At 42.2% G+C, this 27,227-nt stretch overlaps 1 protein-coding gene across 1 annotated transcript in view; it reads right to left on the bottom strand.

Moving 5' to 3' along the window:
* SH3BGRL (SH3 domain binding glutamate rich protein like) overlaps positions 1-27,227 on the bottom strand; it is an 83,384-nt gene that overhangs the window by 37,794 nt on the left and 18,363 nt on the right. The window lies entirely within an intron of this gene.

Genomic DNA, 27,227 nt, shown 5'->3' with positions numbered 1-27,227 from the left:
TGCAAAAGAGGAGCTGAAGCAAAGAGAAAGTGTCTCATGGCAGATTTAAACCAGGGTCTTGGTGTTTTATAGCACAGATTGTTCACCTCCATTATCCCTATTGGATGTATCTGAGCTAAGAGATATGGTTGGCCAAGGGCACAATGAGCTATGATGAGGCTGAAAGGCTGTAATAGATCATTGTCTTTGTGGCCCCATTTTGTTCATAATAGGTGCTGTAATGATATGACATCGTGCATCTCGCTTTCCACTATCAGCCTCTTCTTCTTCTTCTTCTTCTTCTTCTTCTTCTTCTTCTTCTTCTTCTTCTTCTCCTCCTCCTCCTCCTCCTCCTCCTCCTCCTCCTCCTTCTCCTTCTCCTTCTCCTTCTCCTTCTCCTTCTTATTCCATTTCCAGTAGGCTCTCCTAATGTTCTCAGAGTGGCTTAAGATAAAACAGATGAAAACAATCACAATCAGAAAATGTAAAACAATATACAATATAAAATATCTAAAAGTGCCTCATTCAATAACATAATTAATTTAATTTAATTTAATTTCATAAAATGCATATACTGCTTTATGGTTTGTTTGTTTTTAACCTTCAAATCAGTTTACAAAAGTAACAGAGCAGTAAAATTATTGGTAAAAAGCTGTTAAAAACAACAATTGAAATCGTCCAAAAAGTTAAGAATAAACTTAAAACAAGTTAAAACACACACACAGCAACATTTTAGATATCCAAGTAGGCTTGAGATAGGTCATTAGTCCATGTAAGGTAAAAGGTAAAGGACCCCTGGACGGTTAAGTCTAGTCAAAGGCGACTATGGGGTGTGGCGCTCATCTCTACTTTCAAGCCAAGGGAGCTGGCGTTTGTCCACAGACAGTTTTCTGGGTCATGTGGCCAGCATGACTAAACCATTTCTGGCACATAGAGGACTGTGATGGAAACCAGAGTGCATGGAAATGCCATTTAGCTTCCCACCGCAGCAGTACCTATTTATCTACTCACGTTGGTATGCTTTCAAACTGCTAGGTTGGCAGAAGCTGGGACAGAGCAACGGGAGCTCACTCCGTTGTGGGGATTCAAACCACTGACCTTCCAATCCAGGGGTCAGCAACCTAAGGCCCATGGGCCACAAGCGGCCCACAGGGATTGCTTTACCGGCCCACACGCCCCCGAACCGAGCCACCTGCTTGGTGAGTCCCCATGCTTGGCGCTAAACTGGCGCAGTGCACAGATTCGCTTCTGCAGCACCGGAAACTGCATCGACGCAGATGCCGGAAATCATGGCCACGCACTCTCACACGCACCCGCGATCCAGCCCACAGAGGGGGCTCCGCGGCAGTGAACCAGCTCAGGCAAGGTAAGCCTTGCTGACCCCTCTTGGCAAGCCCAAGAGGCTCAGTGGTTTAGACCATAGTGCCAACCACGTCCCTTTTTACCTTAGTCCGTTTAGCTCAGTCTTGCTTACACTGACAGGCAGGAACATTCTAGGATTTGAGGCAGGGTTTTCCCCCAGCCCAACCTGGAGATGCTGGGCTTTGAACCTGGGATCTGGATGCATCAGCAGCGCGTCCTCCCCAGATACTGGGGCTACATCAGCTGCCCAAAGATGCCACATGTTGACACAGGGCTGGTCCTGCACATTTTGGAACGGGTGGGTTCTGCCTTAAGGTCACTGTGCTCCAGATTTGCAAAGCTAGTGATCAGAACCTTGCAGTGCAGCTGCTCTTTTGGCCTAGCATAGTTAAAATTTCTATTTGTACAACCACCCAAACCTCCATCTTATCACTTCCCTAATCGGAATAACTTGCTAAGAGATTAGGAATTGGCAATCCCTGAAGTTAAACACTTAGTACCTTTGACTCTGGGATAAAGTTTGTATTGAATAATATGAGTGAAGAAGAAAAGGAAAGGAGCAGAACAGAAACAAAACAAAAGGGAAAGGGAAGAAATCCAAAACCTCTGGCCAACACCTACATTATGTGCTGCAGAACTTACCGTATATCAGTTTAGGGGAACAATTGTGTAATTAAGGATTTCAGTCCCCAAACACGACACCAAAAAGACTCAAATTCCCAAAACTTTCCTGAAGCAAGGATTAGTTGTTAGTGGGTGGAACATCGTTTCTTCATGAGAAGGGAAGGAAGTTTCCAAGCTGTTTAGTTGACAAAGTCTTACTCAGAGTTTACACAATAAATCACCACGTGTTATGTTTATAATGCTTGACCTCAAGCGTCACATTTTTTTTGCCTTGGTTCACTTTTTTTTAACATGGAAAAGCACACTAATGATGTAGCTGGCAGAGGGCCATAGATTCAGTTGCAGACTTTCTTACGCTTATATTGCATCTTTATGTGAATATAAATCAGGTTTAATGGGGGCACTTAATACAACTGAAATTCTAAAACCCAGTTTAAATTTAAAACCTCCAATTTATGTTGCTACTATTTTTTAGATAATTCAGTTCTTAAAAACTAAGCCCAGCCTTGTTTAGCACAATACATTCATTGTCCAGTGGCAAGCGTTGCTGCCTTTAACCTAAATATCATAAACTTTCAGGGTATTATTAGACCTGATGATATTTAGGATAGCCCTGGCTTGTCTAGGTCAGCATCCTGCTTCACACAGTGGACCAACCAGAAGAAGATTGGAAGTGCACAAACATTATGTGAAGTCAGCTGCCCTCATCCTGCCTCTGACCCTTGATGGTGCTTCTAATCCTTGATGCAGCAAATAAATAGCCACCATGACTAGCAGATTTTTGACAGCCTAATAATAATAATAATAATAATAATAATAATAATAATAATAATAATTTTTATTTATACCCCACCCTCCCCAGCCAAGGCCGGGCTCAGGGCGGTTAACAAGCAATAATAAAAACAAGTTGAATGAATACAACTTAAAAACAAGATTAAAATACAACAATTAAAATATTGAAACATTAAAATATTAAAATGCAGCCTCTTCACAGGAGGAGAAAGGAAAAAGAAAGAGGGAAGGGAATCAAATTGGCTCCAAGCCAAAGGCCAGGCAGAACAACTCTGTCTTACAGGCCCTGCGGAAAGAAATCAGATCCTGCAGGGCCCTGGTCTCATGAGGCAGAGCGTTCCACCAGGCCGGAGCCTGTGTCGAAAAGGCCCTGGCTCTGGTTGAGGCTAATCTAACTTCCTTAGGGCCCGGGACCACTAGGGTGTTGCTATTTATGGACTTTAAGGTCCTCCGTGGGGCATATCGGGAGAGGCGGTCCCTTAGGTACGAGGGTCCTAGGCCGTGAATCTGTCTAAACTCCCTTTCAATTCATTTTAGGTCAGTGACCATCACACACCTTGCAGTAACAAATGTCAGAGTTTAACTATGTGCTGTATGAAGTATTTCCTTTTGCCTGACCTGGATCTCCCACAATTCAACTTCATTGGCGCAGGGTTCTAATATTATGAGGGAGGAAAATTTCTCCCCTGCCCACTTTCTCTGCACCGTGCGTCATTGTGTCACCTCTGTCATGCCTCCCTGCTTATCACCCCCCCCTGCAAACTAGCCCCAAATAGCCCCTTTCATAGCAGTTATGCCAGCCCTTGATCATTTTGCTGTGCCCCCTTTTCCACCTTTCCCAGCTCTACAATATCTCTACAATATTGAGATGTGGTGCCCAAGAAATGTACACAGTATTTCAAGTGTAGTTGTATGATATGTTTGTATAAAAGTGCTATGATATTGGCAGCTTAATCCCTTCCCTAATTACCCCTCACATGCAATTCATCTTTTTCATGGGTGACCTATTGCTAATAATTATGGCAATGCTGTGCATTTTTTTATTATTAGCATTTGGATGCTTCTTGTAATATATTCATTATATATAAAATATTCTTAAATGGAAAGTAAAGTTACTCATTGCATAAAAAAAGATGGAAGCCAGTAATAAATGGGTTGATTATAGCAAAGACTGAAATGGCTTCCAAGCGGAAAGCAGATGCCTTATCTAGAGAGAAATTCTTAGGGAGGATATAAAAGGATGTCACATAGAGGAGGGAGAAAGGTTGTTTTCTGCTGCTCCAGAGAAGCGGACACGGAGCAATGGATCCAAACAACAAGAAAGAAGATTCCACCTAAACATTAAGAAGAACTTCCTGACAGTAAGAGCTGTTTGACAGTGGAATTTGCTGCCAAGGAGTGTGGTGGAGTCTCCTTCTTTGGAGGTCTTTAAGCAGAGGCTTGACAACCATATGTCAGGAGTGCTCTGATGGTGTTTCCTGCTTGGCAGGGGGTTGGACTCGATGGCCCTTGTGGTCTCTTCCAACTCTATGATTCTATGATTGAGGGTTGCTGCCAGATAGCTGCCATTTTTGAGTGGAATTAACTTTTATACTGGCAAATTCAGGTTGTACAATCACAGTTGATTAGAAAATCTTGTGCAAAATAAGTCCTCTTCCCTGAAAGATCAGAAGCTTTACAATAAGGAAAGTGGTAGGAAAACGCACTGAAAGGTGTGAGATGACACTTGCTTTGATGGAACACTGCCTAATCTACACACAAATAAATCAGAATAAATTAAATGGCTAATGTTGTCCAGACTCCTGCAAACATACCAGGTTATCTCGAAGTGTCCTTGAACACTTTTATTGATGAAGCGCACAAATCTACCAAAGCATATCTAGTTAAGCATCTTTCACTACAATCAAATGAAATAATATTATCTGCTGTTGAACGTGTAGAACAAATAGCTAATGCCCAAGATGGAAATTATGGAAGTTATGCATTGACATTAAGAAAGCCTTCCACTTCTAATAAAAAGAGTACAAAACATCAGAAATACACAATGTTGCTATGCAGAGCATCGGATATGGAGTTGGCCTGCGTGCTACAGCTGCCATCACCACTGCTGCCTTTATGGATGCTGGCTTGATCACTGGAGAAGACCAGAGACTTGTCGCTGATCACAATAAAGTCAAGAGGGTCCAATAAAAAGTTATGATATCTCTGGATTGGGAATTTGATGGTCTTTTTCAGAAGGCTGATATTGACTGCATCTTCTTTGACGGCTGTGAAGATACAACTAAATTTATGCTGAAAGCAGACAATTCAGATAAGCAGCTCCACATCACCATCACAGGGAAGCATTATTCTGTGTGCAGTGTGCCAGGTGGAAGGTATCTTTACCATTTCACTCCAGAAAAAGGCTCAAAGAAAGACAAACCAGCCAAAGTTATTGCTATTCAACTTGCAGATTTCCTAAAGAAGGGCATTGATAAAAGCCTGCAGGCCATTGGAAGTGATTCTACAAATGTTAATGCTGGCTTGGACGGTGATACTATGCATTGGGTACAGGTCAGGCTTGGTTGTAAGCTGATGTGGTTGGTTTGTGCCCTCCACACCAAAACGTTCTTCAACATTTTAGTGCAATTTTTTTTCTATTAAACACATTTTTGTATGCAGTTATGACTATTGTACATATTTTTGCAAGCGATTTGTCCTAATTTAATGCAGTTTTGTATGTTACTTTCACCGTGTTTATTTTTATACCAAATTTTCCCCAATCCGTGCATTTTTGCAGACATTGTTTGGCTGAGCAACATAGAATTCAAAGAAGTGAGAATTTTCAAGGAAGACTGTATTTTAGTTTTCATAGAATCATAGAATCATAGAATCATAGAATCATAGAGTTGGAAGAGACCACAAGGGCCATCGAGTCCAACCCCCTGCCAAGCAGGAAACACCATCAGAGCACTCCTGACATATGGTTGTCAAGCCTCTGCTTAAAGACCTCCAAAGAAGGAGACTCCACCACACTCCTTGGCAGCAAATTCCACTGTCGAACAGCTCTTACTGTCAGGAAGTTCTTCCTAATGTTTAGGTGGAATCTTCTTTCTTGTAGTTTGGATCCATTGCTCCGTGTCCGCTTCTCTGGAGCAGCAGAAAACAACCTTTCTCCCTCCTCTATGTGACATCCTTTTATATATTTGAACATGGCTATCATATCACCCCTTAACCTCCTCTTCTCCAGGCTAAACATGCCGAGCTCCCTTAGCCGTTCCTCATAAGGCATCGTTTCCAGGCCTTTGACCATTTTGGTTGCCCTCCTCTGGACACGTTCCAGTTTGTCAATGTCCTTCTTGAACTGTGGTGCCCAGAACTGGACACAGTACTCCAGGTGAGGTCTGACCAGAGCAGAATACAGTGGCACTATTACTTCCCTTGATCTAGATGCTATACTCCTATTGATGCAGCCCAGAATTGCATTGGCTTTTTTAGCTGCCGCGTCACACTGTTGGCTCATGTCAAGTTTGTGGTCAACCAAGACTCCTAGATCCTTTTCACATGTAGTGCTCTCAAGCCAGGTGTCACCCATCTTGTATTTGTGCCTCTCATTTTTTTTGCCCAAGTGCAATACTTTACATTTCTCCCTGTTAAAATTCATCTTGTTTGTTTTGGCCCAGTTCTCTAATCTGTCAAGGTCGTTTTGAAGTGTGTTCCTGTCCTCTGGGGTGTTAGCCACCCCTCCCAGTTTGGTGTCATCTGCAAATTTGATCAGGATGCCCTTGAGTCCATCATCCAAGTCGTTGATAAAGATGTTGAATAAGACCGGGCCCAAGACTGAACCCTGTGGCACCCCACTAGTCACTCTTCTCCAGGATGAAGAGGAACCATTGATGAGCACCCTTTGGGTTCGGTCAGTCAGCCAGTTACAAATCCACTGAGTGGTAGCATAGTCAAGACCGCATTTTACCAGCTTCTTTACAAGAATATCATGGGGCACCTTGTCAAATGCCTTGCTGAAATCAAGGTAGGCTACATCCACTGCGTTCCCTTCATCTACCAGGCTTGTAATTCTGTCAAAAAACGAGATCAGGTTAGTCTGACATGACTTATTTTTCAGAAATCCATGCTGACTATTGGTGATCACAGCATTCCTTTCCAGGTGCTCACAGACTGTTTGCTTAATGATCTGCTCCAGAATCTTCCCTGGTATTGATGTCAGACTGACTGGGCGGTAATTATTTGGGTCCTCTCTTTTCCCCTTTTTGAAAATAGGGACAACATTTGCCCTCCTCCAGTCTGCCGGGACTTCGCCTGTTCTCCAGGAATTCTCAAAGATGACTGCCAGTGGTTCTGAAATCACATCTGCCAGTTCTTTTAATACTCTTGGATGCAGTTCATCTGGCCCTGGAGACTTGAATACATCTAGACTAGCCAAGTATTCTTGTACTATCTCCTTAGTTATTCTGGGCTGTGTTTCCTCTGCTGAATCATTTGCTCCAAATTCTTCAGGTCGGGCATTGTTTTCTTTATCGGAGAAGACTGAGGCAAAGAAGGCATTGAGGAGTTCAGCCCTTTCTGTGTCCCCTGTTTGCATTTCACCATCTTCTCCTCTGAGTGACCCCACTGTTTCTTTGTTCTTCCTTTTGCTACGAACATACCCATAAAAGCCTTTTTTGTTGCTTTTAACCTCTCTAGCAAGCCTGAGTTCATTCTGTGCTTTAGCTTTTCTGACTTTGTGTCTACACGTGCTGGCTATTTGTTTGAATTCCTCTTTGGTGGTTTCCCCCCTTTTCCATTTTTTGTACACATCCTTTTTTAATCTTAACTCAGTTAAAAGTTCTTTAGATAGCCACCCTGGCTTCTTTAGGCACCTTCCATGTTTCCGTCTCATTGGTATTGCCTGAAGTTGTGCTTTTACTATCTCCCTCTTAACAAACTCCCAGCCATCATGAACTCCCTTTCCTTTTAGTATTACTGTCCATGGGATCTCACCCAGCACTTCCCTAAGTTTTATGAAGTCGGCTTTCTTAAAGTCGAGAAATTGAGTCCTAGTATGCTTGGCTGCTCCTTTCCGCTGTATAGTAAACTTCAGAAGAGCATGATCACTCGTGCCTAATGATCCTTCCACTTCTACCCCACTAACCAGGTCATCAACATTGGTTAGGACCAGATCTAAAATGGCTGTTCCCCTTGTAGCTTCTCCCACTTTCTGGACAATGAAGTTGTCTGCAAGGCCAGTGAGGAATCTGTTTGACCTTATGCTCTTGGCTGAGTTTGACATCCAACAAATATCCGGGTAATTGAAGTCCCCCATTACTACTATCTCCCTTCCTTTTGCATGCTTGGCCATCTGTTCCAGGAAGGCATCATCTATGTCCTCCGTTTGGCTTGGGGATCTATAGTAAACTCCCACAATGAGGTCACTGTTATTCTTCTCTCCCTTAATTTTGACCCAAATGCTCTCACTTTGGCTTTGAGGTTCTAAATCTTGGATCTCTTCACAGGTATACACATCCCTGACATATAACACCACTCCTCCTCCTTTCTTGTCTGGTCTGTTTCTCTGAAATAGATTGTATCCCTCCATTATTACATTCCAATCGTGGGACTTATCCCACCAGGTTTCAGTGATGTTGTTTTGGAAAATGAGAATATGATAGATTCATCCTTAAATGTGCCCAGAATCTAATCTTATTGGAGTTTTGCAACTTTGACCTGTTGCAGGACCTTAGCCAGACCTTAGCAGAGCATATGCAGAGTTCTAGAAAGCAATCAGCTGCAGGCAGGATGGACGAAGCAAGGAACCAGACGTTGCTACCAGTAACTTGTTTACTTAGAGGTGTTTACTTAGAGGTGTTTATTATTTACAGCAGACTCTACAAGTTACTATATACAAAAACAGAAAACAGATCCAAACGACTCTCAGACTCCACACTGACCAACAACCTTTTCCAGTCAGTTAGGTCATAAGTCATCATGCCTGTGTGAGACCTCAACCAATGGTAGAGCTGTATCTAAGGCCTCATATCTCTAGGCAGAATTAACCGTTTCTGCTCAGTCATCCTTGGCTTTCGCCCAACTCTTAATTGACTTCGTCTGAAGCTGCACGTAGAAGAAAAATCCCAACAAATTTCTCCTCCATTCCTAGCAACAAGTAGCAGCTGTTCTTCAGAGTTTTTGTTGCAAGCAATGCTAAAGCAGTGTGCAGCATGTGGCCAGCTCACACTGTCTCTCCCACCCTCTATTGTGTAAGCCTTAAATGCATTGGTGGTATGGACCTGTTGGCTTTCACAACTACTTCTTTAGTTACAGTGGTACCTCAGGTTACATACGCTTCAGGTTACATATGCTTCAGGTTACAGACTCCGCTAACCCAGAAATAGTGCTTCAGGTTAAGAACTTTGCTTCAGGATGAGAACAGAAATCATGCTCTGGCGGCGCGGCGGCAGCAGGAGGCCCCATTAGCTAAAGTGGTGCTTCAGGTTAAGAACAGTTTCAGGTTAAGAACAGACATCTGGAACGAATTAAGTACTTAACCCGAGGTACCACTGTACTACATTTATATACCAGCTTTCCTTCAATGAGTTCAGGGTGGCATATATACAGGTCTCCACCTCTCCATTTTATCCTGACAATTACCTTGTGAGGTAGGTTAGGCAGGCCCAGATGGAGGGGGGCCATATGGGCCACTTGGCCCGGGCCTCCGATTCCAAAGGGGGCCTCAGTCAGCATATTCACAATCGCAGGGGATGCACTGGGGCGAACGCAGAGGTGCAAAGGCAGTGGCGGCGGTGGGTGGATTCCCTGGGGCCATTGCTGGCAGTGAGAGAAAAAAGCTTCCCTGGCGTCCGGGGCGGGGCCTGCGATTGGCTCCGCAGAGGAGCACGGAATGGGCGCCAGGTGGGTGGAGGCGACCAAGGCTCCAGCAGCCAGCGTGCCGCAAATGTGATGGTGGACCATGTTTTTCATGCTGTTAAAAGTTGGTGAGTTTTTGTTTGAAATCTTTTTTGCCAAAAATTAAAACCACACGTACCTTAAAGATAAGTGTTTTGGCTTTCTTATCGCTAAATTTATTTTGAAAATGATGAAAAATTGATGAAGATGTGGCCATTTGTTTAAAAGTTTGTTGACTAGGCCAGGAATATTACTTACAACCAAGGAGTACATATAGCTCAATGAGGATAAAATTTGGTGGAAACCATGTTTTTTAAAGAAATAGTGGCTTATGAGCAATAGTGGCTTTCTCACAAGCGTACATCTTTTTTAAGAGTAGAATAAGAAGACGGAGAAGTTTTAATTATAATTTAATTATAATTAATAGTCAAATTTGTCTACTTAAAAATAGATTTTTAAATACATTATTGAACTATTAAAAATTGTATAATACATTTTAAAATGAATAATGTATTTATTGTAAAATGTATTTAAAATTATAAGACACTATTAAAAAATACGTTATATATATATTTTTACAGATCAGTTCCATACAGCGTAGACATGAGTACCACAGGGAGGAAGTTTGAAAGTGGTGCATCAAAGAGAAAACGCGCTAAACAACAAGATGAAGCTGTAAAACAATCAAAATCTATTACTGCATTCGTAGTCAGAAGTCAACAACAAGTCAACCCTGTTAATCATCTTGCTGAATCAGGACCTTCTGTTATAGAGGTTAATGCTGTTGAAGAAACTGGCGATCAATCAACAGAGCGAGCTGTGGAACTACAAGCACCTCCTCAACAATCTGAAGATAATAATACAGAATCTTCAGTTGAAATAATCCCTGCCTCACAGCCACAAATCGATATTGGATTAATTAATAAGAGGGATAGAAATGATACTGAGAGACTTTTAAAAGTTCAGGACTTTGAGGTACCAATGAATGTTCCGAGTGATAAGGACAATAATTCATTTCCAAGTCGTCTTTTTACTGTAATAATGAAAAATGGCGAAAAACATAAACGAGACTGGTTGTGTTGGAGCCAAGTTAAGCAATCGCTCTATTGTGTACCTTGTTTTTTGTTCTCTAAGGGGTGAGTTACGACTAATGTGAGTGCATTAACAGATCATCCAGGATGGAGTACAGAGAAAGAATGGAGAAAATTAAAGGATCACATTCCTAGCCATGAAAATTCTAACTTACATAAAGAAAACTATATTGTGTGGGAAATGTCAAGTAGAGCTGCTCTGTGTGGTTCTGCAGTTGACAATTATGTTTTTGACCAGCTCAAGGCTGGAAGAAAATACTTCAACGCACCCTCAACATTATCCTGTTTTTATCAGAGAAAGGTCTCCCTTTCCTTGGTTCTTCTGAACGACTTGGTGATAGTCATAATGGTAACTTTTTGGGTTTAGTTAATAGTAATAGTAAATACGATTAATAGTAAATACGATTCATTATTAGCGAAACATGTTGCAGAAGTACGAAATGCACAGGAGAATGGTGTAAAACTCCAAGTACACTACCTATCAAATAGAATTCAAAATGAGTTTATTGAAATTTGTGGCTCATTCGTCCAGAGGAGTATCATTCAAGAAATACAAGAAGCTAAGTATTTTGCGATTGCAGTTGATGCAACCCCTGATTGCTCTCATCAAGAACAGTTATCATTCATCATCAGATATGTGAGGAGGGAAGCTAAAAGTTTTGTAACTGAAGAGTGCTTTCTTGGTTTTCATGAATTTTCCATAAAGACTGGAGAAGAAATTGCCACTGAAATATTAGACGTCTTAGAGAGGCTCAATTTGAACTTTCAAGACTGTGTGGGTCAAGCATATGACAATAGGTCTAACATGGCTGGAAAGTACGCAGGTGTACAGGCTATCCTAAATGGAAAGAATGAGAACTGTATTTTCTCTAGTTGTGCCAATCATATTCTGAATCTCATTGGTACCGATTGAGCTGAAGCCTGTAACAAAGCTATTACCTTCTTTGGAACCATTCAGAAAATGTTCAATGTCTTCAGTGCAAGCCCTTCATGTTGGGAGGTACTGAAGAAAAATGTTCCTGCCTCACTTCATTCAGTCTCAAAAACAAGATGGTCAGCAAGAATTGGTAGTGTAAAACCAATTGCAAACCATTTTGATGGTATTCAAACTGCAGTATCTGAGATCAGTGAATTAAAAAAATTAACTGCAGAATGTAAAGCTGATCTTTGGGGAATAAAAAAATACTTGAACACTTTTGAATATGTTGTAATGTCAAGTATTTGGAGCAAACTTCTCACAATGATACATGAGGTAAACTTGGTAATAGAATCACGCAATGCCACATTGGATGTTGAAAGGGACAACATAGATCAACTGCGTACAGACATTTTGAATTTTAGAGAGAAATGGAATAACATACTTCAAGAATGTCAACATGTATCAGTCAAAATAGGTGTTTCAGATACTTTTATTACTCGCAGGGGATGTCTAACTCAAGAGGATGCTGAGAAAGACTTCAGAGTGAATGTATTCTTCAAAATAATTGACTTTGTTATTGTTGGACTGACACGGCAATTTTCTGCTGTTAGGGAAATATGTGAACTTTTCGATTTTTTGTGGAAGTTACAATACTTCAGTAATGACGAACTGATACAAAAATGCACTCGGTTTCACTTGTGATACTCGAACCATATTTCCCGTGATGAAATTCAGAGTGAAGTGCTCCTCCTTAAACAAACTTTCGATATGAATTTCAAACTTAATTCTCCGTCACCGAAAGAAATTGCCGATCAAATACTAAACTTGAATTTGGAAAACATTTTTCCAAATCTTCTAATTGCATTACGCATTTTCTTATCATTACCAGCTACAGTGGCCTGTAGAGAAGTTTCAATATATTAAAACGAATTAAGTCTTTCTTTCGATCAACAATGGCTCAAGAACACCTAAATGGTTTAGCAATGATAAACATAAACCACGATAAGGCGAAGTTGCTTGATTTTTCCTGCGTAATTCAAGAATTTGCAGAAAAGAAAGCTAGGAAAGCATTTTTAAATGTAAATCCTTAAAATAATCCTTTTCCCTATGTATTTTTAAAAAGCATTATTGTATATCTATATTTTCCATTTTGTCTTTATATGCAGATAAGGTTCAAGCCTTGAAATAAAATTATTTGTCAGCATAACTTTTGTGAAAATTATTTATATACTTATTTATAAGACTTCAGTTATCCCCAGGGTAAAAAAAAAAGGAGGGCACATTATCTACCTGGCCCGGGCCTCTGCCTGGCTCTGCAAGGCCCTGAAGTTAGGCAAGGAGTGAGTAACTGGCTCATCACCCAGTGAGTTTCATGGCTCAGCAGGGATTTGAACCCTGGTCTCCTGGGTCTTATAAGGTCCAACACAGGACACTGGCTCTCCCACTTCCGTTGCATACAGGACATCATATGTGCAATTACTATCACTATTCAGGCCATTTGAGCAATCTGTTGTTGTTGTTTAGTCGTTTAGTCGTGTCCAACTCTTTGTGACCCCATGGACCAGAGCATGCCAGGCACTCCTGTCTTCCACTGCCTCCTGCAGCTTGGTCAAACTCATGTTCATAGCTTCGAGAACACTGTCCAACCATCTTGTCCTCTGTCGTCCCCTTCTCTTTGTGCCCCCCATCTTTCCCAACATCAGGGTCTTTTCCAGGGAGTCTTCTCTTCTCATGAGGTGGCCAAAGTCTTGGAGTCTCAGCTTCAGGATTTGTCCTTCCAGGGAGCACTCAGGGCTGATTTCCTACAGAATGGAGGGGTTTGATCTTCTTGCAGTCCATGGGACTCTCAAGAGTCTCCTCCAGCACCATAATTCAAAAGCATCAATTCTTTGGCGATCAGCCTTCTTTATGGTCCAGCTCTCACTTCCATACATCACTACTGGAAAAACCATAGCTTTAACTATACGGAGCAATCTGTCTGCTGCAAAAATGGGAGAGATTTCACAAATTGTACACTCATTGGAATTTACTGCATTCTGTTTGTTGGAAAAGCAGATAGAAGCCTTGTGTGTTCCTGTACTTGACTGCCTTATATGCTGTGGTGAAGCACCCCTTTAGCTTTCAAAGCCATTCAGATCCTTTGGACAGGTATGTTTTTCAGCTGACTTTCATTGCATGAATATTTGCACTATAGGTGGGTGATTTTTGTTGGAGCAGGGGCACGGGCTGTCACTGCAGCTCATGTGCATGCAGTTGTAGAAAAGAATTATCTTGTGATCCTGTTGATCAATAGAAGAAACAGTGTGTTGGCTATTTAGATAGTGAAAGAAGGGCTGGAAATGATGTTGCACATGTATTTATTTTTTAAAAAACACAATATCAAATATCTGAAGGGGTTGAAAGGAGTATTTGTGACTTTGCATGTGCATGAAGCATTCATTATTCTGCAACTAAACAGAGACACCTGCTGGAGCAACTACAGAACTTCAGTGATGTCTGTCCAAGGAAGAGAAATATAAGGGCTAATTATTAGTTTAAATGAAAAAAGAAAACTTCGTAGCAGCTTAGCAATTGGATAGTTTTTTGAATAAGGCACATTCTCTCCCAACTACCCTCTCTTTTGTCTTCTTCATCGTTCTCGAGCAGATCTTTGCCGCAGGGACACCCAGCTTCTTATCCCCGCACGCACCCTTTCTCCCCAGCCCCCGACCGCCACTCTTTGCAGAAAAAAGGTGTCTGGGCAGCCATGTTGCTGTTCTTCTGCTAACAACCTCGCAAGTTCACGCGCATATAGCCAGCCCGCTTTCGTTGGGTAACTTTCAGGGAACTTCTTCCAACTTCTTGTCATATTATACCAGATGGTTGTGCAGTGGTGATTGGGAGCCATTAGGCGGCGCTGTTTCTGTGCAGAAAGGCGCTTAAAACATCAGTAGCTAGTTAAGCCGCTTGTATTTTGATTCATTTGTGCAATTAGGTATATAGATCATAGATGTCAACGTTTTCCTTTTTGTAAGGGAAATTCCCTTATTCCAAATAGGATTCCTCGCAAGAAAAGGGAAAAGTTGACAGCTATGATATAGATACTGTATAGAGCTGTGAGCGGGGTGGCTTGTAGTTTGCAGGGGACTGTCATTCGGGCGACGCTTTGCCTGCATATGTAAAACATTAGCGCCAGTTTTGCAAACACGTTTGTGCCTCTCTGGAGCTTGTCTCTGCTGCGTCGAGCGCGAGATAACGCTGAATGTGCCCTTGCAAAAAGCTCGCCACAACCTTCTTGCAGGTAATTTGGCGGGAATTCTCCTATTTTTTAAAAAAAAGAATAAAAGGCTGGGACGCATTTGACGTAATGACGTGCAGAAAGAAAAATCTGCTTCCCGATGTATTGTGGGAACTGTAGTCCCGGAGTTTGAGATGATCTGAGAACAGGGAAGACCTGACCTGCGTCTGAAATGCAGTTGCGAGGGAAAGCAACAGATCTGTTTTATTGATTTGGTTCGTGCAGTATCTAATAAGGACAGGAATTGTTGTTCTTGTTGTTGCTTCTGCCGCCCACGCTCGCAGGAAGGGATAGAGAAGTCTAGCCTGCCTGACTAAATGGCAGAATAAGTGGGGTGGGTTGTATCTGTGATCAGATTTGCCACAAGTCTGATTGATTCTGGTCTTGTGTCTCCTTTTTTCTATTTTTTCATACTGTGTGCAGACTAAATTGGAGCTGGCATGGCTTGTTACTTTTGGACTAAACACTCAAAGACAGGCTATCAGCTCCGTGTCTAAGAGGTCATTATAGTTTTGAGAATATGACTAGTCCCAAAGTCTTCTGCTTTTTATTAAAATAAAATGAAAACAAGTGTTTGTTTTTGAAAATAGATCAGTACAGAAGACGAGGCAATGCAGGTATGTTTTTTTAATACCATATGGTTATAAAAAATTCACACCCTCTTATTTTATATCTGAGCCTCTTCTCAAGGGCCTCTTCCAAAAGCTTGACATTGTGACACAGATTTCCCCTTTTTAGTTTTATATAGGTGATACACAGGAGTGGGGTTAATGTGGGACTAGACTTTCACACCAATTTCCCCAGCAATATTTAGCAGCCATGGAGTCTGGAGTGGGCGGTACTCCACAAGGGGGAGCTACTTGTGAAAGCCCACTGCTGTAGTCCGTTGCTGCCTTTTCTCAGCCCTTTTCACTGCTCTTCAGCAAAATAGAAATAGAGAATTAGGCTACAGCAGGGGTCACCAAACTTTTTCAGCAGGGGGCCGGTCCACTGTCCCTCAGACCTTGTGGGGGGCCGGACTATATTTTTTAAAATATAAATACTCTGCAAGCCGGTCCCACAGCTGCCTCTGGACCTGGAAGAGGAACGCACTCTGCACATGCTCAGGAGCGTGTCTCGGAGCTGCCCGCTCACTGGCGTTGTTGACGAGCAGCAGCCACTCCATCAGCCCGTCCCCGCAGAGCTCCCAGGCGGCGTGACCACACACTGTGGCCAATCGTCCAGGTCAGCGGGCAGGCTGCACATGCAGAGCGCCGGAAAGGCGATGCGCAGCTTGCCCTCCATCTGCTCCAGCACAGCCGTCCAGTGCACCACCAGCAGCAAGCCAGGCACGGGGCCAGCAGGCACACCAAGCTCTGGCTGAAACCCTGTGATGTGCCCATCACGATGCTCACGGTGCGGCCCAGACCCACCGCCTGCCCAACAGCCTCTGCGTCCATGGCCACACCAGCTTTATCTCAGTGCGCAGGCGGCGAGGCTTCGGATTGGCTGCAAAAGCTGCCTGCAGCCAGTATGAACCGTGCAGTGTTGTGGAAGTCAGTCCCCAAGTGGTGAAGAGTCCACGGTTTATTTTCAAGGAAACGCCGCACAAGTTTAGCTCAGCAAGGACTGACTGAGCGGGCGGCAGGGTCTACGGGCCGGATTCATGAGCTTGCTGGGCTGCATCCAGCCCCCAGACCATAGTTGGCTGACCCTTGGGCTAGAGCGACATCTACCATGCCATTGTGCATGGTTATTGGAATATGTTGCAGAGTGTAAATACAGGATAATTCATTCATTCCCAAACTATAGTTTAAATACTGAGCTCAGATGTCACAAAGAATTGTGGTTAGTTTTAAGTCAAAATCAGTTACTACTCACAGATGTAAGGGACAGAAGAATGTCTATATGTGTAGGCCCGAAGCTTGCTGCAGCTTATTCTCATTCTGGGAAATCACTGCTTCCCATTGATTACATCTGCACCAGGTAAATGATTTATTTCTCATATAGCAGTCTCAGTCCAGTAAACTATGTGTAATTGGACTGAGATTTAGCACTGTATCCATGTGCTCTTCTTTCACAACTGTAACATAAAAATTACGAGGTTCGTTAAGTTTCCTGGTTTCATGAGCTGATTTGTAGTCGGAGATTAAACCACAGTTTTCTGATTCATGCATATTGGAAAACAGGTTTTGCATTATGGCATACAAAAAGGGGATCTTCATTCAGCAAACCATAGTACATTCGACTAAAATAATTATATGTGAACCAGTCCACAGACTCAGCATGCAGTTAGTGCTATATTGTAACCTTTGCCCTCTGCACTATAGTAAAGCCCAAACCTATGGAAGCTTTAATTTTCTATATTATATTTCTGTGAAAGTTTTTTTTTTAGCAAATTATTTTCTTTTCTGCAGCCACTAAGAAGATCGATGAGAATAGCTGCTGTGAGTAGCTCTCCCTTTTTATTTTATTCCACTGCATAAATGGCATCTACAAAGCAAAGAGCTATTCCTCATAGGGTGTCTCATGAGAGCAAATGCAAAGTATGGTTAAGAATATAAGCTGTGAACTTGCAGTTCTTTTGCTTCAAAACTCACCTCAGCCAACTCAACAGGTGTCCCTCAGTCAGAAACATGCTTCATAAAGAATACAGGGCTGATATCACTCCCTTCACAATGCTCACTTCAGCTGATGTCACTGTTCTGTGTGCTTCCTGACACCCTCTAGTGGCGCCAGGGAGACAGAACCACAGCAGGAAAATGTACAGTTGGATAGCAGATTGCACGCATTTACTATTGTATTGTATTGAACTTTATTACGGCCATTGGCCCATCACACGACAATTTCCCATACCAACATAATGTACTTAAAGCTCCAAATTTAAAACCGCCAAAACTTACAAAAAACAGACAAGAACCAAAGCAAAACAAAAACAACAGACCAACATCATACATTACAATAAATTTGGTTGCACGCATTTAATTTGCACAACCACAGCTTTGCACGCTTGGCCACGAGCCAGCTGATATCACAAATCAAACACACACAAGGTGGAGAGCTTAAAAGCTCGTAGACTTGCTTTCTGGGCTCTGGGAAGGTCTTGCACTGTCTCTGGAGCCCTTTGCGAGTCTGGATTCCAAGCTTTATATTACACATGCAAAATTGAATGTTGCTTGTTTAAAATACTTTATTCTGCTTCTGCTAGTTAAAGGAGAGGCAAAAAACGGTTTGTGGCCACTGATAAGAAAAATATTCCTAAACCCATCACTGGCTTCTGAGATTTTACAAGACACCACCAACGTGCAATCATATATTTGAAACCAAGGAGGTTGAAACTTGGTTGTTGTTGTTTTGGAAGTGAAAGCCACAGGCATTTTGAGCCTGTTAGAATAACCTGAAGAACTAGGACAACTGTGTTCCTTTCATGGTGTTTCTTACCCATGTCTGTTCTTCCCTTGCAGAAAGTGGCTGCCAGAGCAAAACAAGAGGCTGAGCCGCAACTGGCAGCAGCACCTAAGGTAAATGCTATAAAAGGTTTTGTGTGTTCTTTTTTTCATTTTTTTCAATTAATTTTCACAAAATTAAAAAACACACTAACAGACATAAACAGACAAACATAAATCATATCCTTATTAAAACTGATCTTCTTAACATTGCTAAGTGACTCCCTCGTATCCCCCAGTTGAATTTCAATGGATATCATTTTAACGGTTTTCCAAATCAAAGTTCTTAAAATCTTAACTTAATCATTTAACCTCAGTCTTTCTATATAATAAATCCTCATATTACTTATTTAAATCCTAAGCCTAACTGGTAATTGCAAGCTTTCCCCAATTAATTTAACTTGATGTATTTAACTAAGTAGTCATTAAATTTTGTCCATTCTTCCTGATACTCCTCCTCATTCTGGTTGCGGACTCTTCCGGTCAGGTCAGCTAGCTCCCAAAAGTCCATCATCTTCATCTGCCATTCTTCCACAGTTGATAGTTCTTATGTTTTCCACTTCTTAGCTAGTAGTATTCGAGCAGCAGTTGTGCCATACAAAAATAATTTGACATCTTTCTTGGGCAATTCCAAACCTGTTATTCCAAGAAGAAAGACCTCTGGTTTCTTTATAAATGTATATTTCAACATTTTTTTCAGTTCATTATAAATCTTTTCCCAGAAGTCTTTCACCTTTGGGCAGGTCCACCACATGTGATAAAAGGTTCCTTCTTTTTCTTTACATTTCCAACATAAGTTATCACAGTTATGATAAATCTTTGCTAGTTTAACAGGGGTCAAATACCATCTATACATCATTTTCATTATATTCTCCTTTAACATTGTACATGCAGTGAACTTCACCCCTTTCTTCCACAATCTTTCCCAATCCTCAAACATTATGTTATGTCCTACATCTCTTGCCCAATCTATCATTACTGATTTAACTTGTTCATCCTTTGTATGCCACTCCAACAGTAACTTATACATTTTAGACAGATTTTTAGCTTTAGAATCCAACAGCTCCGTCTCCAACTTAGATTTTTCAGAAGCAAAACCACTTTTCTTATCTAATTTATACAATTCATTAATCTGGTGGTAGCGTAACCAATTTAGAAAAGACCGGAACCTACTCTGTCCCTTGACCTTATTTGCCTACCTGCAATTCCTGGGTGCTTGTGGCAACTGAGCAGTGCTTGAATACAGGTCTGGCTCAAACTGATCTTTGGATAGTTCAGCTATGCTGGAACCTGCCATTGTGGGCATAATCTGCTCATCTCCCACCCTCCCACTTTAATGGTTATGAATGCACAGTAGTCTTTGGGGTGGCTTCAATCTGGAACTTGGCTTCTCTGTTTTGTGGAAAAGAGGGCAGAAGAGGACAAATGCAAGTCTCCTTTCACTATACCTATCAGACTTCCAAGTTAAATTTAGTTTTAGTTTTTAAAAAATTAGGCCATGGATTGCCACAGTGTTCACTAGATGCTGCTTGATTGTTTGGGGGGGGGATCCCGAAAATCACTCACCTGCCAGAACGCAGCACAAAACCGCTTGCGTCTCAGCTGCCTGATCACCGCCATTAGCCCTCTTGCTTGCCACTGCAGCAGCCAATAGACAGCTGCCCTTGTCGCAGCAAGCGGGAGTGTGATTGGCGGCCATTGGCAGCGACTGAGGAGCCGATAGGTGGTCAGAGCGGTGTGGACCTTTAAAATTTCCTGTAATTTATTTAGTGTCAACACAACCTGCCCCAAGCCTCCACTACAGCCGCAACTTCATCATTTGTTTTCTTGATACCGGACTCAATTGCTGCCTCAACTACATGCCCCTTCCAATATCACTATAGTTGCACTTACTTATTTCAATTTATTTTGGCGATAGGATTTATTTTGTACAGTTGTGCTTACCTTTGAAGCATTCTTTCCATCAAAATGTAGTTGACCACTAACAGAATTACAATTCCCATTTTCCCATCCCCCAGATCATAACTATGTTCCCCTCCCTCCCTGACCCCAATTTTAGAGAAAAGTTTTATTTAGTTATGCCATGTTTAGCTGAATTCGTACAATACACTTCATGAATTCAGAACCAGGACCAAGATGGTGCAAGTTGACACATGTCATGTGAGCAGTGGGCAGTGCCTCAAGTGGGGCTGCTGATTTTAAAATGAAGTCCAGGGAAAAGGTCCTGTGTGAGGGTCTGGAAGCCATTGGAGGGTGGATGGCGGATAACAGATTGTGGTCGAATCCTGACAAGACAGAAGTACTGTTTTGGGGGGACAGGAGGTGGGTGGGTGTGGATGACTCCCTGGTCCTGAATGGGGTAACTGTGCCCATGAAGGACCAGATGCGCAGCCTGGGAGTCTTTCTGGACTCACAGCTGTCCATGGAGGTGAAGGTCAATTCTGTGTCCAGGGCAGCTGTTTACCAGCTCCATCTGGTTCGCAGGCTGAGACCCTACCTGCCTGCGGACTGTCTAGCCAGAGTGGTACATGCTCTAGTTATCTCCCACTTGGGCTACTGCAATGCACTCTACGTGGGACTACCTTTGAAGGTGACCCAGAAACTACAACTAATCCAGAATGCGGCAGCTAGACTGGTGACTGGGAGCGGCTGCTGAGACCATAAAACACCGGTCTTGAAAGACCTACACTGGCTCCCAGTTCGTTTCCGAGCACAATTCAGTGTGTTGGTGCTAACCTTTAAAGCCCTAAACGGCCTTGGTCCAGTATACCTGAAGGAGCGTCTCCACCTCCATCATTCTGGCGGTTCCCTCGCTACGAGAAGCCAAGTTACAGGGAACCAGGCAGAGGGCCTTCTTGGTAATGGCACCCACTCTGTGGAATGCCCTCCCACCAGATGTCAAAGAGAAAAATAACTGCCAAACTTTTAGAAGACATCTGAAGGCAGCCCTGTTTAGGGAAGCTTTTAATGTTTAATAGGTTATTGTACTTTAGTGTTCTGTTGGAAGCTGCCCAGAGTGGCTGGGGAAACCCAGCCAGATGTGCAGGGTATAAATAAATAATAATAATAATAATAATAATAATAATAATAATAATAATAATAATTATTATTATTATTATTATTATTATTATTATTAAAGGAGCAGGGCAGCCTACTAATGTAACATTTTCAACAATCATCACCATCATTTAGCTGATGCTGTATGAGAACCTTCTTCTTAAGAAACATGTTGCCTTTAAACTAGACCTAAGGGGATGCTACATTAAGAGTGCTTTCCCACCCCATAACAAAACAGATGTTGCACCTTTGCATGATTTTTAATTCTATGTCACTTTAGGAAAATAACATTTTTTAATCAAATTGAAGAACTTATATGTATGTGTTGGGCTATGTTATTCTCTTTCGTATTACGTTTCTGAAATGAAGCTGTAACAGCTGATCTTTGCATTTACAGTTTCCAAATGTATGCATATTCACATAAACAAGCCTGCAGATTAATGCAGGATGAGTGACTTTTGGTATCAACAGCATGCAAAAAGCACACACAACCTCAAATCTGCTTTACTTTGAGAAGGCAAGATCAGGCTTGTTCAGATCATTCTAACCATCTGTTTCTGAGCAGACAGCTGCTGCCCCTGTGAAGATAATCTACGAAGACTCCTATCATTTATTCATCCCAGCGCCCTCAGAAACATCAGCACATCTGATGACCCTATGACTAGCAATAACATTTTACATGGCACTAAGTATAAGGCAAGCTGAATAGATGCAAAAGGTTACCAGGGAAGACAATAGTTACTGTGCTTAGTTTTGAAAAACAAAGAGCAGTAGTGTTCAGAAGCCAAAACTTTATTAATTGTACCAGGCATTTGTATGGTTTTTGGTGCATGTGATAGTGAAATTGAAAAGGAATCATTTTTCTAGAGCCTGTATCACACCTAGTGCATTTTCAGCAAGCCATTGCTTGAAATGAAATGTTGTCGTTCACAATTTGTATAGTGCTTTTTGTACAACAAGGCCAGGGCTATCAAGTTTACCCAATCATCAAAACCAAACTGAACTTTATGTTTACTGTTTTTATGTGAATTCCTCTAGCTTTATCCTACAGTGGAGGGGAAAATGTTAAATCAGAAGCTATCCTTATGTACCAAAGATTCCCAAGAACTGCAGAATCATGTGTTCTTACATATTAAAAAACAACAACCCAAGAATAGCTTGCACATCTAGAAGAAGCCCAGTAAACTAGCATGTCAGGAACCCTTCCTAACACACTACTTTCCTGTGTGCAGAGGAAGGATCACAGTGGCATAAGCCAGATAGTAATGTGATTGTGGAACTCAATACGTTCCAAATAAAGGAAATGCAGAGCAATGACAATAGCCTTAAGATGGGCAAACAGAACTATTAGGATAATTAATGCCAGGGATAGCAGTAGGACCTTCTATGGCTTAACATACAGTGGTACCTCGGGTTGCAAACGCTTCAGGTTACATACGCTTCAGGTTACAGAATCCGCTAACCCAGAAATAGTACTTCGGGTTAAGAACTTTGCTTCAGGATGAGAACAGAAATTGCGCAGTGGCAGCGCAGCAGCAGCTGGAGGCCCCATTAGCTAAAGTGGTGCTTCAGGTGAAGAACAGTTTCAGGTTAAGAATGGACCTCTGGAACGAATTAAGTACGTAACCAGAGGTACCTCTGTAATTGTTTCTTGGCTTTTTGAAGTGATTTTGGGTTATCATATGGCACTGCATTTAATAATGGTTTCATTTACTGCTGTTATATTAGTGTTACTTAATACTATTGGTCATTTTTCTGTTTAATTAAGTCCTTGTAAGCCCTTGAGCCTGGTTCAGAAGCTCCAGCTGGTGCAGAATGTGGTGGCCAGACTGCTGGCATTGACACAATTGCTGAAACAGCTGCATGGGTTGCCCAGTTACTACCCAGCCAGGTTCAAGGTTCTTGTATTAATTTACAAAGCCCTGAACAACATAGGCTCAGTAATTGCCTCAAACCTTATATCCCAGCTTGATCACTGAGAGTGTCGTTGGTCATCCCCCAGGTTGTCAAGGCTTAACTGGTAACATGAAATGAGTCATTAGTGCCATTGGCCCAGTCCCCCACAACACTACCTTCCATGCCAATTTTTAAACACCTGCTGAAATCTTTAATATTCTGCCAGGCCTATGCAGCCAATTAACAATATATTGTTACACAATGGTTAACTGATGCCTGTTTTTTAAAAAACTTTTTATGGTTTTCATTGTATGGTTTGATGTGTATAGGTTGTTAGGGATGGGGTGGTACCTCTGGTGGGGGACGCATTGTGCTCCTACTGAAATAGTTTGTCCACCTTTGGCCCCCAGTTTGCACTTAGCTCTCACTTGTGGCTCCTAGAAGCTGTCAGTTTGCAAGAGCAACTATACCCCAGGAATAGCTTCAACTGGCTGGCTAAACCAGGTGAGGGTAGCTAGTGGGTCTTAAATCCTTGGTGAGTTAGGGAGATGGTTTGAGATCCACTGGCTAGGTGATGGTAGCCAGTGGGAACCACTTAACTGTGAACCACTGTGTTAGACTGTTGTGTTGCCTCAGTAATGGACTAGAGAAGAGCCAACAAACTGAATCCCAATCCAGATAAGATTGAGGTTCCCTAGACCAGATGGATGGGAGGTTGCCTGTTCTTGATGGGGTCATACTTCCTCTGAAGACGTGGGTATGTAGCTTGGGGGTACTTTTGCTGTGGCCTTGGTGGCACAGATTGCCTTCCGTCAGCTTTGGCAGCTGGTCCAGCTGTGCCAAAGGGATAGCCTAGCTTCTGTTGATTATGCTCTGGTAACCTCTAGGTTAGATTACTACAATGTGTTATACTCTGAAGACAGCTGGGAAACTTCTGCTGGTGCAGATTTCAGCAGCTATATTGCTCATTAGGGCAAAACAGTTTGAATATATAATGCCAATCCTGGCTTAACTGGCTGCACAGGCTGCCAATTACATTCTGGGCCCAATACAAAGTGACCTATAAGGCTTTAAACAGCTGAGGACTGCAATACCTCAAGAACCTATCTTGGAGCCTGTGGCCATCATCTCAGGCCCTTCTTCATATTCTGGGTGGCAACATGAGATGGGCCTTTTCTGTGGTGGCTGTTTGTGGAATGATCTGCCCAGGGAGGCTCACTTGGTACCTTCATTGCATATCTTTAGGCACCTGGCAAAAACATGCCTCTTCTCCCAGACCTTTGGCTAATTAAACAATCTATGGCCTTTTAAACTGTGTGAGAGAGAGAGGGGGTGGAGGTATTATTGTTATTGTTTGTTACTACTTTATGTATTTTTGTGTTTTTATATTGTAAACAGCCCATTGATCCTTGGATAAAGGGATGTATAGAAAGTAAGCAAGCGAGCAAATAAATAAATCCTAATTATTGGCTAAATGAAATTAAACATATCAAGTAAATAGAGCAGAACAAGGAACTACATTAGGCTAGATATGCACTGAAAGGACAGGTTAAAAGCACTGCATTTGCATAAACAGGTTTGGGGTGTGACTGTATACGTACTACTGCACATCCAATTCTCCTGCTTGAATGAATAATAGGAAAAGGCCTAGCAGGTTGCACAGCTCTCTCATAACAACATTTCAGTTCCTTGTTTCAACCCGTTTTATTTTAACCTTAAGATCAGCATTGCACCGTATCAAGCTTGAATCCATTTTGTCCCATCTCTTTGCACCAGAAACATTAAGAGTTTCATCAGAGTCTTGGCTGAGCTTAGGATCTAGGGTTTTCATTCATTATTATAGCATTGGCTGACAAAGAACCCATTACATCACCCATTTGGAACAGAAAGCCTTTGCAGCTGCTTGTACGGTGAGATGGGGATTTGGGTTAGTATCATAATTATTTTTAAATAAAACATTTTTTTGTTTCATTCTTCCAGGGCAATTTTCTCTGTAAATTGTTAAGAACTGTATGCTAAAGAGCTTCTGGAGGAGGGCAAAGGGAAGGAACAGAATAAAGCAGTTTTATCCTTTCTCTCTTGATTTCCTGTAAAAAAGACCTAAGGGGAAGAAATAGCCCCATTACCCTGCATATCTTCTAGTTACTGTAGTGAAGCATGAAAAGCAAAGCACACTGTCATAGTAATGGCAGATGGTATTAGAAAAAGAATGACATGGGTCAGGCTCAGAAATGTTTGTTCCATTTCTGACCTCAGAATGAGCGTGGTCCTAATTAGTCCAAAAGAAGTGTGCAATTAAACTGATGGTAAGAGAAATGAGTGCTTTTCCTCTACTAGCTGATTTAGAGTACCAGCAATTTATTTATTTGCAGACAAATGGGATGGAGTGCTTGTGGCTTGCATCCTGTTCCCTCTGGTTGAGTATCTGGGGCTATATATAATACGAATATTTCACATATTTCACATTTAGTGAAGAAGAGCTTTCTGCCTTCAACCCCCAGCATGTCTGATAGTGCCAGTACCTTGAAATAACACTTCCATTTTGAGTAGTCTAATCAAAACTCTAGCATTCACAGGGGAAATGACCGACAGCTGTACATTTTACCAGCTTGGGTTTTATTTTGTGCAGAACAGAAAATAGAGGCACAAGGCTGAATTAAATGAGAAGCATGTGGAAAGGATATGGCTTTCAGGGGGCGCCTGAATTCTAAAGTTAGGGTTTTTTATTTTTTAAAAAACACCATTGCATCTCATTTGGCACTGTTATAATATTTAACTTCATTAGACTTCTGCTTACTGTTAACTTTCAGCCTTTGTGCCAAGTTCATTCCATCCACTGTCAAGTTCTGTGAGGAGGTTTACACTTCGAATCCTTCCCTCTGCCATTTTTAATAGGAACAAGAATCATTTAAAAGAATGGATTTGGAAGGAATGAAAGCTGAAGGTGACTGTCAGACAAATAGCACAAGACGCATTCTCAGAAGCCAAATAGGACTGTGTCACACAAGGGATAGTGTGTATGTGTTCTAGGCTGCCACAAACAGGGCCAATTAAATATCATTTAGCTTGAAACCCATCCCCACCCCCCAAAAGGGAAATAGGGGTGGAGTGGGGAGATTGAAAAAGCAGCCAACCAGTGGACTGCCCCATCTATCCTAGTCAAGTATATGGAGAGGAGGAAAGCTCCATAGGATACCAGTAGCTTTCCGCATCCCTGAGGGAGGCTCCCATTCACATCTATTTAAAGCTTTTAGAGGGGGCTGTGTTGGCTCCTGGTAATTTAAGGTACAGTATCAGGACTTGCCAATCAGAAGGTCGGCGGTTCGAATCCCCGCAACGGGGTGAGCTCCCGTTGCTCGGTCCCTGCTCCTGCCAACCTAGCAGTTCGAAAGCACATCAAAGTGCAAGTAGATAAACAGGTACTGCTCCGGCGGGAAGGTAAACAGAATTTCCGTGCGCTCCTCTGCTTCGCCAGAGGCGGCTTAGTCATGCTGGCCACATGACCTGGAAGCTGTACACCGGCTCCCTCGGTCAATAAAGCGAGATGAGCACCGCAACCCCAGTCGTCTGCGACTGGACCTAATGGTCAGGGGTCCCTTCACCTTTTTATCAGGACGATGTGCATCCCCAAAACACCCCTTCTTTTTTACATCTGCCAAAGTTATAAGCAACAGTTTGGCTAATCAAGCTGAACTGCAGGGGGGGGGGGAGCCCCTGATGTGGAGGTGGCACGGTTTCAGCTGAACTACACTGGATCCTTCTCAGACATGAGAGCCCACTTCAGTCAGCAGTCTGCCTGTGGCATATTGCTTTTTGATCTGTTCATCTTGGGCCAAAAGCTGAATCCTCAGTGCCATCACTACGGCTGACATGAATACATGAGTGGTGTCCACTCACATAGTGTGCCCACTGAAGTTAACTGACTT

Source organism: Podarcis raffonei, chromosome Z (assembly GCF_027172205.1).
Source record: "Podarcis raffonei isolate rPodRaf1 chromosome Z, rPodRaf1.pri, whole genome shotgun sequence".
NCBI classification, from domain to species: domain Eukaryota; kingdom Metazoa; phylum Chordata; class Lepidosauria; order Squamata; family Lacertidae; genus Podarcis; species Podarcis raffonei.
This window is presented reverse-complemented; position numbering and strand designations above follow the sequence as displayed.